We start from the raw sequence: 13,336 nt of genomic DNA on the forward strand, positions 1-13,336 counted from the left end.
TCCTGGCTTCTCCTGCTTCTTTATCTTAGGGCAGACCTGTTGCTAAGTTTCCTCGCACCCTTCCCAAACCCATGGGATACTACAGTGGAGCTATTTCTACAGATCATTAACAGCCTGAGAGTTAGAGAAGGTGACATTCAGTTTCCAAGACAGATGCTCAGATCATTCAATAAATACTGGAAAGGCAGCATCGCTCAAGTGCCAGAATCACTTTGTAGACCTGATGCTGATATTCATTGCTAACGCAGGAGCAATCTTACCACAAGCTTAGTTCCTGGGCCTAATTTTCACTCTGCTTACTTCATCACTTTAGATCAGGGGTGTCAAACTCAAATTCATCGGGGGCCGCATCAGCAGTTTGGTCACCCTCAAAGGGCCGGTTGTATCGGCCTAAAATATTTGAGCAGGCTGAGACCCCCAAAGTTGATGGGCTTTGACATTTAAATGGGATGTGTGTGGCATGTGATAAATTATGTGAGGTTCGAGCTGGTCTTTGACCCGTAATAAATGATGATGATGATGATGATGATGATGATGATGTGAGGTGGGGCCTACCTGCCCCCCTCAATATTTTATTCAGCCTGACACCCCTGTTATGAAAGATTACTAAAGTCTGCCCCTGTGGTGATGTATCATAACATTGTGCAGGCCCAGTCTGAGGGCACCTTTACTGGACTGCGTCTTGTGGCTGGGGCTTATCTACGCCTTCTCTTCCTTCTCCGCCTGGTGCTGCCTCCTCCCTGTGCCAGGTGCTGGCGGGGGGGGGGGGGGAGATGTGCCGGTTGCAACCCAGTTTCTGACGGGGGCCAATGCTGCTTGTTCTTCCCTCTACTTTTCAACACTGCAATATATCGCTACCGTATCACAACATCACTATCACAATGTTGAAAAGTTGGTATCGTCTGCTTTTAGGGGCTGATGGGCTTACTCAGTACGGACAGGGGCACTCCTAGGAATTTATTGGATTTCAAATCCCTGGATTTCAAATCCCATTGAGGGGGGGCAGGGGCGGACTTTGGTAATATGGCACCCACCCTGAGTGAGGACAAACTTTGGTGCCCCCCCCCCCCATAGAATAAATAGGCATCGTTATCATTATTTTGTCCTCCCTTGGCTCGGGGCGGGTAAGGCGCCCGCACGGCCCCAAATCTGGTGCTGGTGGAGGAAGCACATTTCCACAACGGGCCGAGCTGCCCCTGTGGATCCTGCTGCCTGAGGCAGCCGCCTCCCTTGCCCTCCGTGGCAAGCCGAGGCTGAGGGGGACGTTCGCTTGCCCAGGCGCCGGGCTTCCGTCCACTTGCTCCGGTGCGCTCGCTGCAGCCCTGCTGCCAGCTGCCAGCAGCCGTCGGGGAAGGCGGCCGGGCTCCGGGGCTCGGTGGGGCCCGCCGGCAGAGGGCGGCGCTGCGCCTCGCCTGGGCGTGGAAGCCCTGCTGGCACGTTGTCTCCCACGCCGCGCGTTCGCGTCGCGCTCCCGCCTCCATCTCGGCTCGCTCCCTCCCGTTCTCCGCCTCCGCGCCTCGCCTGCCAGACTCGCATCCCTGCCCGGCGGCGGCACAGCGGAGGCCGAGCATGGCACCAGCAGCGGCTTCCGGGGCGCGCGGAGGAGCAGCCTCTCTGCTCACCTCCACCTTCGTGCTGAAAGGCGACGCGGCGCACAACCAGGCGATGGTGCACTGGATGGGCGAGAACAGCAGTGAGAATGGCGGCTACACGGGCCACATGACAACGTCTGGCGGGCCGGATTCGGCCCGCGGGCCTTGTGTTTGACACCTGTGCTTTAGATTAAGTTGGCTTAATGTCTCTTCCGGGAAAACTGACAGAATGCATAAATAAAGGGAAAGCTACTAAGCATGTAGAACAAGTGGGAGGAACCTTTCTCAACTCAGGGGCCACATTCCCTCAGGGGTAACCTGGCAGCCACATGCCAGTGGTGGGCAAGGCAAGAGGCAAAAGTGGGCAGAGCAATGGGTGTGTCTCTTGCCCTTTGTACAATAGGCTACATACCAGCCATTCAGAAGCCACAGGTTGACGTATACATACCTCTCCATCCTCCATCAAGGCAAGCAAAAGGCATTAACGAAATTCAAGGACACAGTTCAGGCAAAACCAGCTGAGGGTGTGGAGGAGGCCTACAGAAAGGTGGGGTATGGAATGGAGCATGGTTGGGGAGAGTCGTGAAGGCCTAGAGGACTGCAATCGGCCCTGGGCCTGAGGTCCCCCACTCCGATATAGAAGGACAAGATTTGCTAAAGAAGGATCAGCATAGCTTCTGCAAAGCTAAGTCCTGTCTAACCTTTTGGAGTTCTTTGAGAAGTATATGGATGGGGTGATCTAGTAGAGAGGGAGTGGGGAAAACCACCAGTGATAATTCTGCTAGTCAAACTGCCACTTGGAATGTGTTTTTGAAGCTTTTAGTAGATTAGAGACTATAGTTTGGAACAATGCATACCTTTTTATACCTGCTGGTATTTCATTGTCCCTATGGTCATGCAGCATACACTGACTGCATACCACTTTTTGCAATCAATCATTTTATTTGTGTGTCACCTTTCCAGAGTGAAAGTAGTAATAAAGTAGTAATAAGTAGTAGCAATAAACAATAAACAAAGCATCAAAAGGTACACAAGCAGAGCCAATTTCCTCCCCAAATAGGGCTTGTCTCCATATTTGGCCTTGTCCACTTTCCCTGCCCCATTTGAATTAGACCACGCATTTGAATGTGTACAGAGAGCAACTTTGGCCTTTCTGGTTCAGACCCACAGGAATCCGCTTTTGTGTTTTCCCCATAAGTCCTAATTTGTTAATTCTACTTTGCCAACTAAGTAGCAACAGGGCATGCACACAGATAACTATGTGTGCTGCCTTGTTGTTGTTTTTTGTTTCTGTTTCTTTGTTTAAATCCCACCCAGGAAGTGTGGAACGAGCCACAGGCAATTGTAAAATTGTTTGTGCAATCTTCTGGTATTGTGCAAGAGCACCCTGGAAATAACACTGCCGGAAAAGAAATGAAAGCATTGAGGAAGTAGTGGGTGTGGAAAGGGGAATAGCAGAAAATGACAGTTGATCCACCCTCACCTATACATCAAAACAATTTGTCTGCAAACTTAAGCAGTTTGAAGCCTAGTTTCTCGGATTGTCCACATGTTGGATTAACGCAAATCTACAGATGGAGAGCATTGAGACTGGTATTGTTTGAGGGTAATATCATGTGGACTATGCAAATTAAATGGGAACACAAATAGCTGCAAATACATGGTAGACTCCAGTGTGGACAAGCCCATAGCTGAAAGTGTTTTAATAAATGCAGATGGAGCTACAGCAAAGCTTGCAGGCTTGTTTGAAGGCATGCATAAAGTTTTAAAGTGCAATACACACATTGACCACATGGTGGTATCAACACACAGTATTCCTAAATCCCTGGTTAATGTTTGCTGCATGATACATGGTGCCAAGATTTATTATAGAACCTCACCCACGAAGTTGTCATTTTGGGTGAGAAAATACACCTCAACCACTGCTGGGTGAACAGGGTGGCTCATGAAACTGCCAATCTAGCCTAGAGCTGCAATGGAGAATCACCAGATGTTAGGCCAGAGACCTGGCCTGCATTACTGAGTCCACTGATTTTATTTTATTTTTAATTAGGCTCAAGACATAATTTAGGGTGGAGATAAGGAACTGATGGCCCTACAGACGTCGTTGGAATCCATTTTGGATAATCCTCAGCCAGCATGGTCAATGGTCAGGGATGATTGTTGTTGGGTTCTAATTCCCTCTAGAAAACCACAAGTTCTCAATCTCTGCTTTGGTGTACAGGGGGACGGGGTGGAGTTGCCAGGCAGAGACTGGGCTGGAAATCAGCAGCGCAATCTAGGACAGAGTTAGGTCAAATGCTATGAGCAGAAACCAAAGATCTGAAGTGGGCAATGCTGCCTAAGGCCAACAATAGTTTAAATTCCAGTGGGCAGCACTAGGGGGGAAAGGGAACGGACCCTCAGCCAAGCAGGGCTGCCTTCTGGCTATGGTCTTATAAGGCCTAATAGAACCAGATTGATTGCCTGTGCCTCTTACCCTGCTTTTGCTCATCACTTGCAGACTGGCCTGACTGGAGAGGAGAACATGTGAGGGATTCTCCATGTGCTTTTCAATCCTGGTGATGAACACAGCAGTCCTTTTGTTGACTGGAAGGGAAACTAACTTCCTTGTGAAGGTCTTTCAATAGATCAGTAACAGGCTGAGATTTGGACAATGTTACACTTAGTTACCAAGGCAGATGCTCAAAACGCCCAAGAAATTCTGAAAAGGCAGCAATGCTTGAGTGCCAAAATCACTTTTAGGTGGGTGCCATTTCTCACAGTATTAATACACCTTCCTCTGTAATGAAATGTTTGTTTTTCTTTGTAGACAAGTTGCTGCTATGTAGTGATAAAGTAATTATGAAAGCTTTCCCTCACTTGGGGTGGAAAGATTTGTCAGTTTCAGTTATCCTAGTTTCTCATTCTTCCAGTCTTAAATTATCTCCCCACAATTCTGCAGCCTTTAGTAATTTCCTGCCCCCCCCCCCCAAGAAATCCTAATAGAAATTCTTCAACTCTTTTGGTGCAAATAAGTCTAATTTTGTATGCAGTTTCTCCTGAAATAATGCATTTTAGTATGCTATTTTCACTTGTATATTCATTTCCACTTGCATATTCATTTCCACTTCATGTTCAGGGAAGCCCTGTTCAGGGAAGTTTTTAGTATGTAACGCTGTACTGTTTTTAACACTTGGTTGGGAGCCGCCCAGAGTGGCTGGGGAAACTCAGCCAGATGGGCGGAGTATAAATAATATATTATTATTATTATTATTGTTGTTGTTGTTGTTGTTGTTGTCTGCATATATAAGCATTGGTTGTAGAACTGCATTTCAATATTCAGATGAGATTAAATTTTGAAAAATGGCCATGTTTCAGTTGTTATATTGTTTCAGAAAGTGAGAATTTGATAGACTAGGCTTAAAAAAACCTGTATTTAATTTCTCCCTCCTCTGTATCACTGACCTAATTATTAATGAAATATTAATTTAAAAAAATTTAAATATGATTTTACTGTTTTAGGAGCCGGTATCTTTGGTATTTTATCCCAATAGCACCCTGTTGCATTATTGCTATTATGTTGTGTTTAATTACGTTAATATTTAATTGTGTTAATATTTTAATATCTTGTTATTGTTATTTGTGTTGGATTATTTTAGAGGAAAATGTAAAAGATGTGGAAAATGGAAAATGGAAAAATGTAAAAGAAATAATGGATGCAGCAGTAAAGTATTCCTAATCTAAGCTCTGGAGGCCCATTAAACACTTGTTTTCAATATTCTGGTGGGATTTCGCAGTTGCTCTGTCATCCGTCCAGCTATTTGTTCCCAGATCCTCTGTTACAAGAGCCAACAATGTTTTAAGGAAGGGATGAAAAAAACTGGTGACCTGGATGCTCAAAATCTCCAGTTCCCTACCTCTTTTGCATCTCAATTGCTTACTCAGTTAAGGTACTAAACCGCAGTAACAGTGGGTATTCTCACAGTGAGAATACCTTTCACTTACGCATCTGGGAGTAGGTTTGCACCAATGCTGTAAAAATGCAATAGTTTACTCTAGTTGCAACTTCAGCACTAGAGTCCTTTACTTTTCCACACTGGCTAACTCCCAGCTCGCTTTCAAACATGATGGTTTAATTCCACAGCTATTTGAAAGCAAGTTGGCAGAAGTGAAATACGCTATGGCTAGAACAAACTGTTCATTTATGTAAAGGATTTCTAGCCTGCCATTCAGGGTGCAGTGACCTCACAAGATGGCGATGGAGAACCATTATCACCCTGAGGGCTGCTTGTGTTCTGAGGGACACATGCCAGTGGTGGGTGAGACCAGAAGCAAAGCTTTCTTGTGCACACTCACACACCCCTCTCTACCCTCCATAGAGGCAAGCAAGAAGCATTATCAGATGACGGGCAGGATTCTAGCCAGGCAAAAACAGTTAAGGACATTGCAAAGCAGGGCTCCTGAGGGATGTGACTAGGGAGATTCCTGAGGGCCAGAAGGAGAGGCCTGGAGGGCTGCATTTGGCCCAGAGACTTGGAAGTTTCCCATTCTTGATTTACACCAATAAAATACCCCATCAACTTCACAAGAAATTTAAAAGCAGCTGCAAAAAGTGCAGCCCATTAAAATGTGCAGAACACAGACTAGAATGTCTTTTAAGATATTATTGAAGTCTGGCAATGGTGTAAGCCATTATTATGTATAGGAGCCATCTTCAAATATCTGTCTGTCGCATGGAAGATGGAGCAAGCTTGAGTTCTCCTGCTCGGGGGGGGGGGGGTAGGCCATTCGGTTCAAGTTACACGGAAGGAGATTCTGACTAAACATCAGGAAGAACTTTCTGAAAGTAAGAGCCGTTTTGACAGTGGAATGGACTCCCTCGGGTGGTTGTGGACTCTCCTTCCTTGGAGGTTTTAAAGCAGAGGTTGGATGGCCACCTGTCATGGATGCTTTCGCTGAGATTCCTGCACTGCAGGGGGTTGGACTAGATGGCCCTCAGGGTCCCATCCAACTACAATTCTATGACTTTGAAGTGCTTTATAAATCTGTGAAATAAATACTAAATAAAATGAGCTATCTGGTCGCCAGTCCTGTTCCTGGGCCTAGTTTTGTCTCTGCTAGCTTTTCAGTTAGGACAGTGTTTTAATGACATCAGGGAAACATGGAGACCAGAGAAATAGATAGTGACTTACATCAAGGCTTCAGTCTCTGCTGAAAACTTGCATAAAGTTTTAAACTGCAATATACACATTTACCACATGGTGGTATCAATATCACCTTAAATCCCCAAAATAAAATGCACTTCAATGAATTGGGGAGGCGACTGGAAATTCTGATATAGAAATTTTGCCAGGTAGTGTTTTCTGTCTGTCTGATAATGGGACTGTGTCTGTTTGCTAAAGGGACTTTTGACTCAGCTGGGTCAAAAGTGGGAGTGTGTTATTTCCAATTCGTAGTAATTTCAAAAGAAATTACTCATATGTTGCTAATCTGTTATAGCAAAAACAGCAGAAGCATCTTGGAGTATTGTAAAGTATGGATGGGGAACCTCTGACCTTCCAGTTGTTGGTAGACTATAACTGCAGTCAGTCCAAGCCAACATGGCCAGTGGCAAAATGTCCTCTGGTGAGTGTTTTCTTATGTCAATGGTCCCTGCTATGGTGACAGCACTATGAACACTGCTGGCTGGCTGGCTCTAGCCATCCTAATTTCCCATAATGCCTGAGTGATGCCAGGTCACTGACATTGTAGGAAATTAAGAAGTGGCTATCCAGCTGCCTAGTTCTTCTTTTTTAAGGAAGGCTCAAGGCAGGCATCACCAGTGGGCCTTGGCAGCTGTTCTGATCCCGGCTCTGATTGCAACAAACCTGCAAGCAAAACCTGGCAAGCAAAATATTATCCGCAATCTTGCAAAGTGTCATCCACATACTAGAGGTGGGGTCTAGAGGCATCTGCACTGGAGGGTCCCAGTTTACACTTCTTCATCACTATGCGACACTAAAAACTCCGTATGTTGTATTATTGGCAGCTGCTTCAAAGGCCACCCAGGTCTAACAATGCAATCCCCTACATGCTAGAGTTCAACGATGCATATTTCCTGGTAAGGGGGTAAACGTCTTGCTACATACTTTTGGCTTACTCTCTCCAACAGCTGTATCTGCTCTCCTTGCACCTCTTTCCTTGTGATACTTTGGAAACAAGATATGGAGTACAAAATCCCCTACTCATTTCTCCCCATCTAATTCAAGTAAAGATTTGTAGTATACATCGTATGCAGAAAGAGAGAGACACAGTACACAGTACCACTGTCTGTTTTGTTAGATGAGAGATACTGCTAGGGATCTTGGTGCCTCCCTTCCATTAACAGAGCCCCTATTCAGGGATGGGAAACATGTGACCCTCTATATGTTGCTGGACTACAACTAGGAGTGGCTGGTGAAGTGGGGTGGCACGTTGCTGTGGTCCTGATAGAGGTATCACTGCCATTTGCCAGATTAAGGTGGCGGTGAGGACAAGACACCACAGGTTCATTGGTGGGAGCACCATATTGACTCCACCAGTGCATCTGTACAGCTCCAACCTTACCGCCACCCAGCTTTATCCCAGACTACAAGTGCTGGCTTTACTGGCTGGGTCCGAGGAGATCCATCAATAACTGGAGGCAGGCTTGTGCAGAGGGTGCAGCGGCAGCTGGGTACACTTGCCCTGGGCCTTGGAGGACTAAGCTGGTTGGGGCTCCCTGCCAGGGACTAGCTGCTTTTTTCTTTGAGTTTATAACTTTATTCTAACATTCCTTCCACGGACCTTACACAAGCTTTGCATAGGTCTGACTGGAGGGACACATGCTTCCCAACCCTGATATAAATAAAGGAGGGAGAACTAATATGTTGGAAAGGTATGGTGGCCATTGATCATTTCTAGCACGGATGGGGCAATATTGTATTCCAATGGCTGTTTTGAGACTCACTTTTCACACTGCCTGCATGTTGAGAACAAATTCTTCTTACACATGTCTGATGCTGTACACTGGCATTTCTCTTTCTCTTGCAATAACTTAGCTTTCTGACCGAGGACTTTCCACCCCCACTTGCTGTTCACAGTTAGGCCCAGCTGACATTACTGTATCCTGAGAGGACATGGGAGGGAAATGACACTATTGTTTTTAGAACAGAGAAAGGGGCTTCCCAGCATCCTTAATGTCACACCTTCAGAACTTAGGAAAACATGAACACACATCTCAGTGGATAACTAGTGGGGCTGTTAGGCAATTTTGGAAACTGGTTTGTCTTGGGGAGGGGGCTCTTCTTTAGATGGTAATGTGTGTTACTTCATTTCAAAATGAAGCCCTGCTGTGTTTGAGGGCCTAATTTTTCTGAGCAAAGAGCTCAACTTCTGCCTCCAAGATTTTTGCCCTGATGACACCATTGTGAGTAACAATAGTTCGTATGCTATTGCATTTGAGACCGTATCAGATAATTTAATGGGAGCAGAGATGTCCCTTGCCCTGGGAAAACCTGAAATTACTAGTCTTTTCCTATGCCCTGGCATCTCTTGACTATTTATTTCCTTTTGGGTGCTATAATACTTTACAGGTTTTTAAAGGATTAACAGCCCCTCTTCATCTATATTTCTAATATAGGAATAACAGCAGCAGCAGCAGCAACAGCAACAACAACAACAACAACAACAACAACAACAACAACAACAACATAGCTGTTCTGCTGGACCAGACAAGGAGACCATTTTTCTGCTACCAGAAGTGGCACAGCAGCCATGTTGTCTTTTGATCCTTGCCTCTGTTAAGTTGTGGGTGAACATATCAGACGACACAGCGATTCTTCAAACAGCTCTTGTTTATTCACAGGCCAGAACTGAACTGAACTGAAGGGTTCAGCCAGCCTGCTTATATAGAGCTCCACTAGAACGCAACAGTAACCCTTTTCTGTAACTATCCAATCACTTTCGACCCCTTATTTGCATATGTGGACCTGAACTATCTACAGTATCCCCCTGCTGGCCCAGGGTGAGAACTTCAGTACATAACAGCCTCCCTTCTTTCAGTTCCCTCAGATGACACTCACAAAGCTCTGACCTGGGCCTGTGTCTTTACTGCAACATTTGGACCAAGCTAACTTTGTTTTAAAATGTGCCTGTATGTACATGTACATATAAGTGTGTGTGTGTGTGTGTGTGGCGGGGGGGGGGGGGAGAGATGAGGCAGTTTTAATTGTCAGATCAAAAAAGGCACTGAGATGGCATGAGCCGAGTCCTTATCCTTGCCTTTGCTCCTTGTGTCCAATCACTTCAGGCAGTATTCTCCCAGCCACATACCAGTGAGCAAGGATGTAACTGTGGTCAGTGGTGTAGCAAGGTCAGGTGGTACCTGGTGCGGAAAATTTCTTGTCACCCCTTCCCACATTGATTTTTGTTTTTTGCCTGCAAAAATGGTTTGACTTTATTTCATATTTTGGGGGGGAGCCAGAGGCCTGCGTGCGCCAAAGCCACAGCGTCTCTCACAGATGTTGAGTGCTGCATAGCATTTTGTCACCTCCCCTCAGAGGTGACACCTAGGGCAAACCACATCCACTGCACCCACCTTGCTCCGCCCCTGACCATGGTGGCAGGAAGGAGAGAGTACAGAACATGTGAACAGCCAACATGGCTGCCCCAGTCAACTATATTGTGGCTCCTTGATGAACCAGCTCTCTCCCAACACAGCTTGGAGGTTATGTCCTTCAAGTGACTCCAGGAGAAGGCATATCACATCCACTTTGCAATTCTTATTTTTCCTTATCAATGTTTCATTGCCTTTACGTGTAACAATTTTCACTTGTATGCCACTGGCATACAAACTATGGCTTGATGGATGCTCCTGTACGTGTGATGTGCTTTGCAGTGGGCAATCTGAAACAAAGTATTAGGAGTGGACATGTGCTTATGTGGGAGAACAAAAAAGGATTTAAAAAAATGTGGCATACTCTACGCAGTCCTGACAGGAAACGTCCCTTTGATATTAACAGGGTCAAAGCCGAAGCCGCTATGTGGGAGGTGGAGCATCAAGTGAGAGGCAGGTCATAAGTATGCAGAAAGCAAGGAAACTCTTTGAGCCTGCCCAGTTTAATCAGGGGAAGGGAATTCTTAGCTAACACACCCAGCCCAGGGAAGAGCTCCGGATGGCCAGACAAGGCAGCTGATCAAGGTCTGACTGAACTCAGGATTAAACTAGATTTCTAGCCTCTGGGTTGAACCTCTGGGATTGGTGAGTATGTGATTTGAAGGTGCCAACCCTCAGTCATTAAACCTCACTAATGCTAAGGAATAGGTCCTATACCACAGGGGCATGGGCCACCCAAATGGATCTTCATCTCGGTATCCATAGGAGTGAAGCTTAAAGAGCACAGTGTGAAGTACAACAGAATTGCTCCGGAACAATTGTTGAACAGATTTTTGAACCCGTCCTAAATCTAACACCATAGTTTGGGGTTCATAATGTTGCTATCTGAGGGGTATTTTCTTCATGTAGATATATGAGAGTGATGTTTATTGAAAGGATATAGTTTATTTTTCCTTAAAGTACAAAAAGGACATACTGTATTTGTTTTTCCTCATCTGTACAGGTGGTTGGTGTATATTTTTCACTTTTTGATATTTACTGTGGCATATATCTCTCTCATAACCGTTGTGGTTATCTTGCTGTTTGACGTTTGGGAGCTTGACTTCACAACTTTCCCAGTGTGTACCAATTTGTGAGGAATTCTGATCATTGTGGCATTTGGGGAAGTGGGGTGTATTGCCTTTGTAAAAAGAAACTAATAGATGTGGCGAATTTAATATTATGGGTTTTGTAAAAATATGTATTCCTGTGAATATGTTTAATAATGCTTTGGTGGGTCATGACAGCAGACCTATAGACCGGTTTGTTAATTGCATCACAAATCCGTGAACTGCAACAAACATTTTTTTCCCCCTGGAAAAGACACCAAATTCAGCACCTCCAAATTATTTTCTGCTGTTTTATTTTGGAGCTTCACCTGAACCTTCGGACTATCCTTCATGTAAGAACCCATGCTGGCCTTCCCTAATTACATAAAACCAGTGCCTGTTTTTTCCTTTGTCAAATGTTAGGGCATATGAGAGAACACTTGATTGCCAAGGTTGCTCCTGGGCATGAACACATGGGGCTCTTGAACCCTGCTCCATCGGTCAAGTTCTGTTGTCTGGACCACCCCAGTTGCAGGGATGAGTATCACTTTAGAAACGGCTTTTCTGTGAATTGAATGCAAGCGTGTGTGAACTTGTGTCCATCTGGCCTCCAGTATAGCATTGCATGTGTTATGTGTATATTGAGTGTGTGTGTGTGTCGGGGGGGATGGTTGCCATGGCAGATACAAGCCTTGGGGAGTGTTGGCCTTGTTTGGAAGGAAGCACATCTTGATTTCTGCAGCCGCTGCAGATTGAGAGTTTGCCAAGGAGACCAAATGGGAACAGCAGATAATGCGGGAGGCTTCCTCTTGGCCTGGACTGGGTCACCCGGCCTCTATCTGCTGCACAGATCCCACGTGTATCCCTCCTTCTGGGTTTTTTATTATTGTTAGCTGAGAGGAAGTGCCTCAGCAAAAAAACAAATTCCTTGCTCTCCCAAAAGTTAACTCTACACTGCCCAGCTGCACAGAGGAAAAGTGAGATAGACATTCCCACTTCACTTGCTTTCCCTACATGCACATAATTTCAAACACACTAGAAAGAATAGCAGATACATAGCCAGGCATTCAGGGAGGGGGTGGTTGTTAAGAGTTCAAGCAGTGGTACATCCTATGTCAACATGAAAACAGAATAAACCTCAATCCATTAGCCTAATATGATGGGCTACTTGTTCTGTTGGTTTAAGCGTACATTTTGCCCAAGGGGGATTGATCCTGTGAGGATTGAGGTGCAGCATGCTCTCAGATTGCAGCTTGATATGCCATTGCTTCTTCTCCAAAAGTATGTCGCACAGTTGTGCTTTTGATTGACTCTAAATATGTTTGGCCTGTTTCCATTCCTATTGAAAAGGATGCTTTATGTGTGTTTTTAATATATTGTTATCTGCCTGCAGCTCTGGGGACTGGATTAGGTTAAAAAATAAAATCCAAGTGAATAAGCAATTACTAGTTTCTAACAAGATAGATGCTCGTGGTCCTACTGGCCTTGATTATATGATAATTTTTGCATGATAATCCTAAACGTGTAGAGCAGGGATGGGGAACCTGTGACCTTCAAAATGCATACCTTCTAACACGCCAAGGCGAAAAACCAAGATGTGTTTCTTCTGGGAACGTCCTTCTGCGCAAGTCATGTGACCCACGTGAGATTGTGGCCCCCAGAGATGTGCTTTTTTCAGGGTTGTGCTCTTGTGTGAAACCCAAGCCCTGAAAAAAGTGTGCTGAGGGAAAGAAACATTGCACATGATCAGAGTTGCCTGGTTCTTAATTTGTGAGGAGGGTTAGCAGCCTTATTGGGTCCACGGGCACAATTTGCAAACACACACACAGATGGCAACCAAGAACACTGTAACTTACTATATAGGCTACAACAGAATGTTTATCTCAAGCCTCATTTCAGCAGGGAGGAGGAAAGCCAGGAAGTCCTCTGTAGGCACATGTGCAGCTACATACAACACTATGGCAACCCCCAACTTACAAGCCTGAACCTTGGCACTCATCTGGCTAATATCTCATGAGACCTGACTCAAATTAATCTTAATTTAATGTAGAAAGGCATTG

General features: G+C 45.3%; 1 protein-coding gene across 2 annotated transcripts in view; it reads left to right on the forward strand.

The window, feature by feature from the left end:
• The first annotated feature begins 10,629 nt into the window (after positions 1–10,629).
• RIPOR1 (RHO family interacting cell polarization regulator 1) overlaps positions 10,630–13,336 on the forward strand; it is a 96,378-nt gene continuing 93,671 nt past the window's right edge. The window contains exon 1 of one of the 2 annotated variants that reach the window (XM_083452440.1): positions 10,630–10,833. The gene's annotated coding sequence lies outside the window, so the exon portion shown is untranslated. The remainder of the gene's footprint in view (positions 10,834–13,336) is intronic. The other variant, XM_083452430.1, reaches the window with a different exon arrangement.

The sequence above is a fragment of the Podarcis tiliguerta genome (assembly GCF_965153285.1).
Source record: "Podarcis tiliguerta genome assembly, chromosome: 8".
NCBI lineage: Eukaryota > Metazoa > Chordata > Lepidosauria > Squamata > Lacertidae > Podarcis > Podarcis tiliguerta.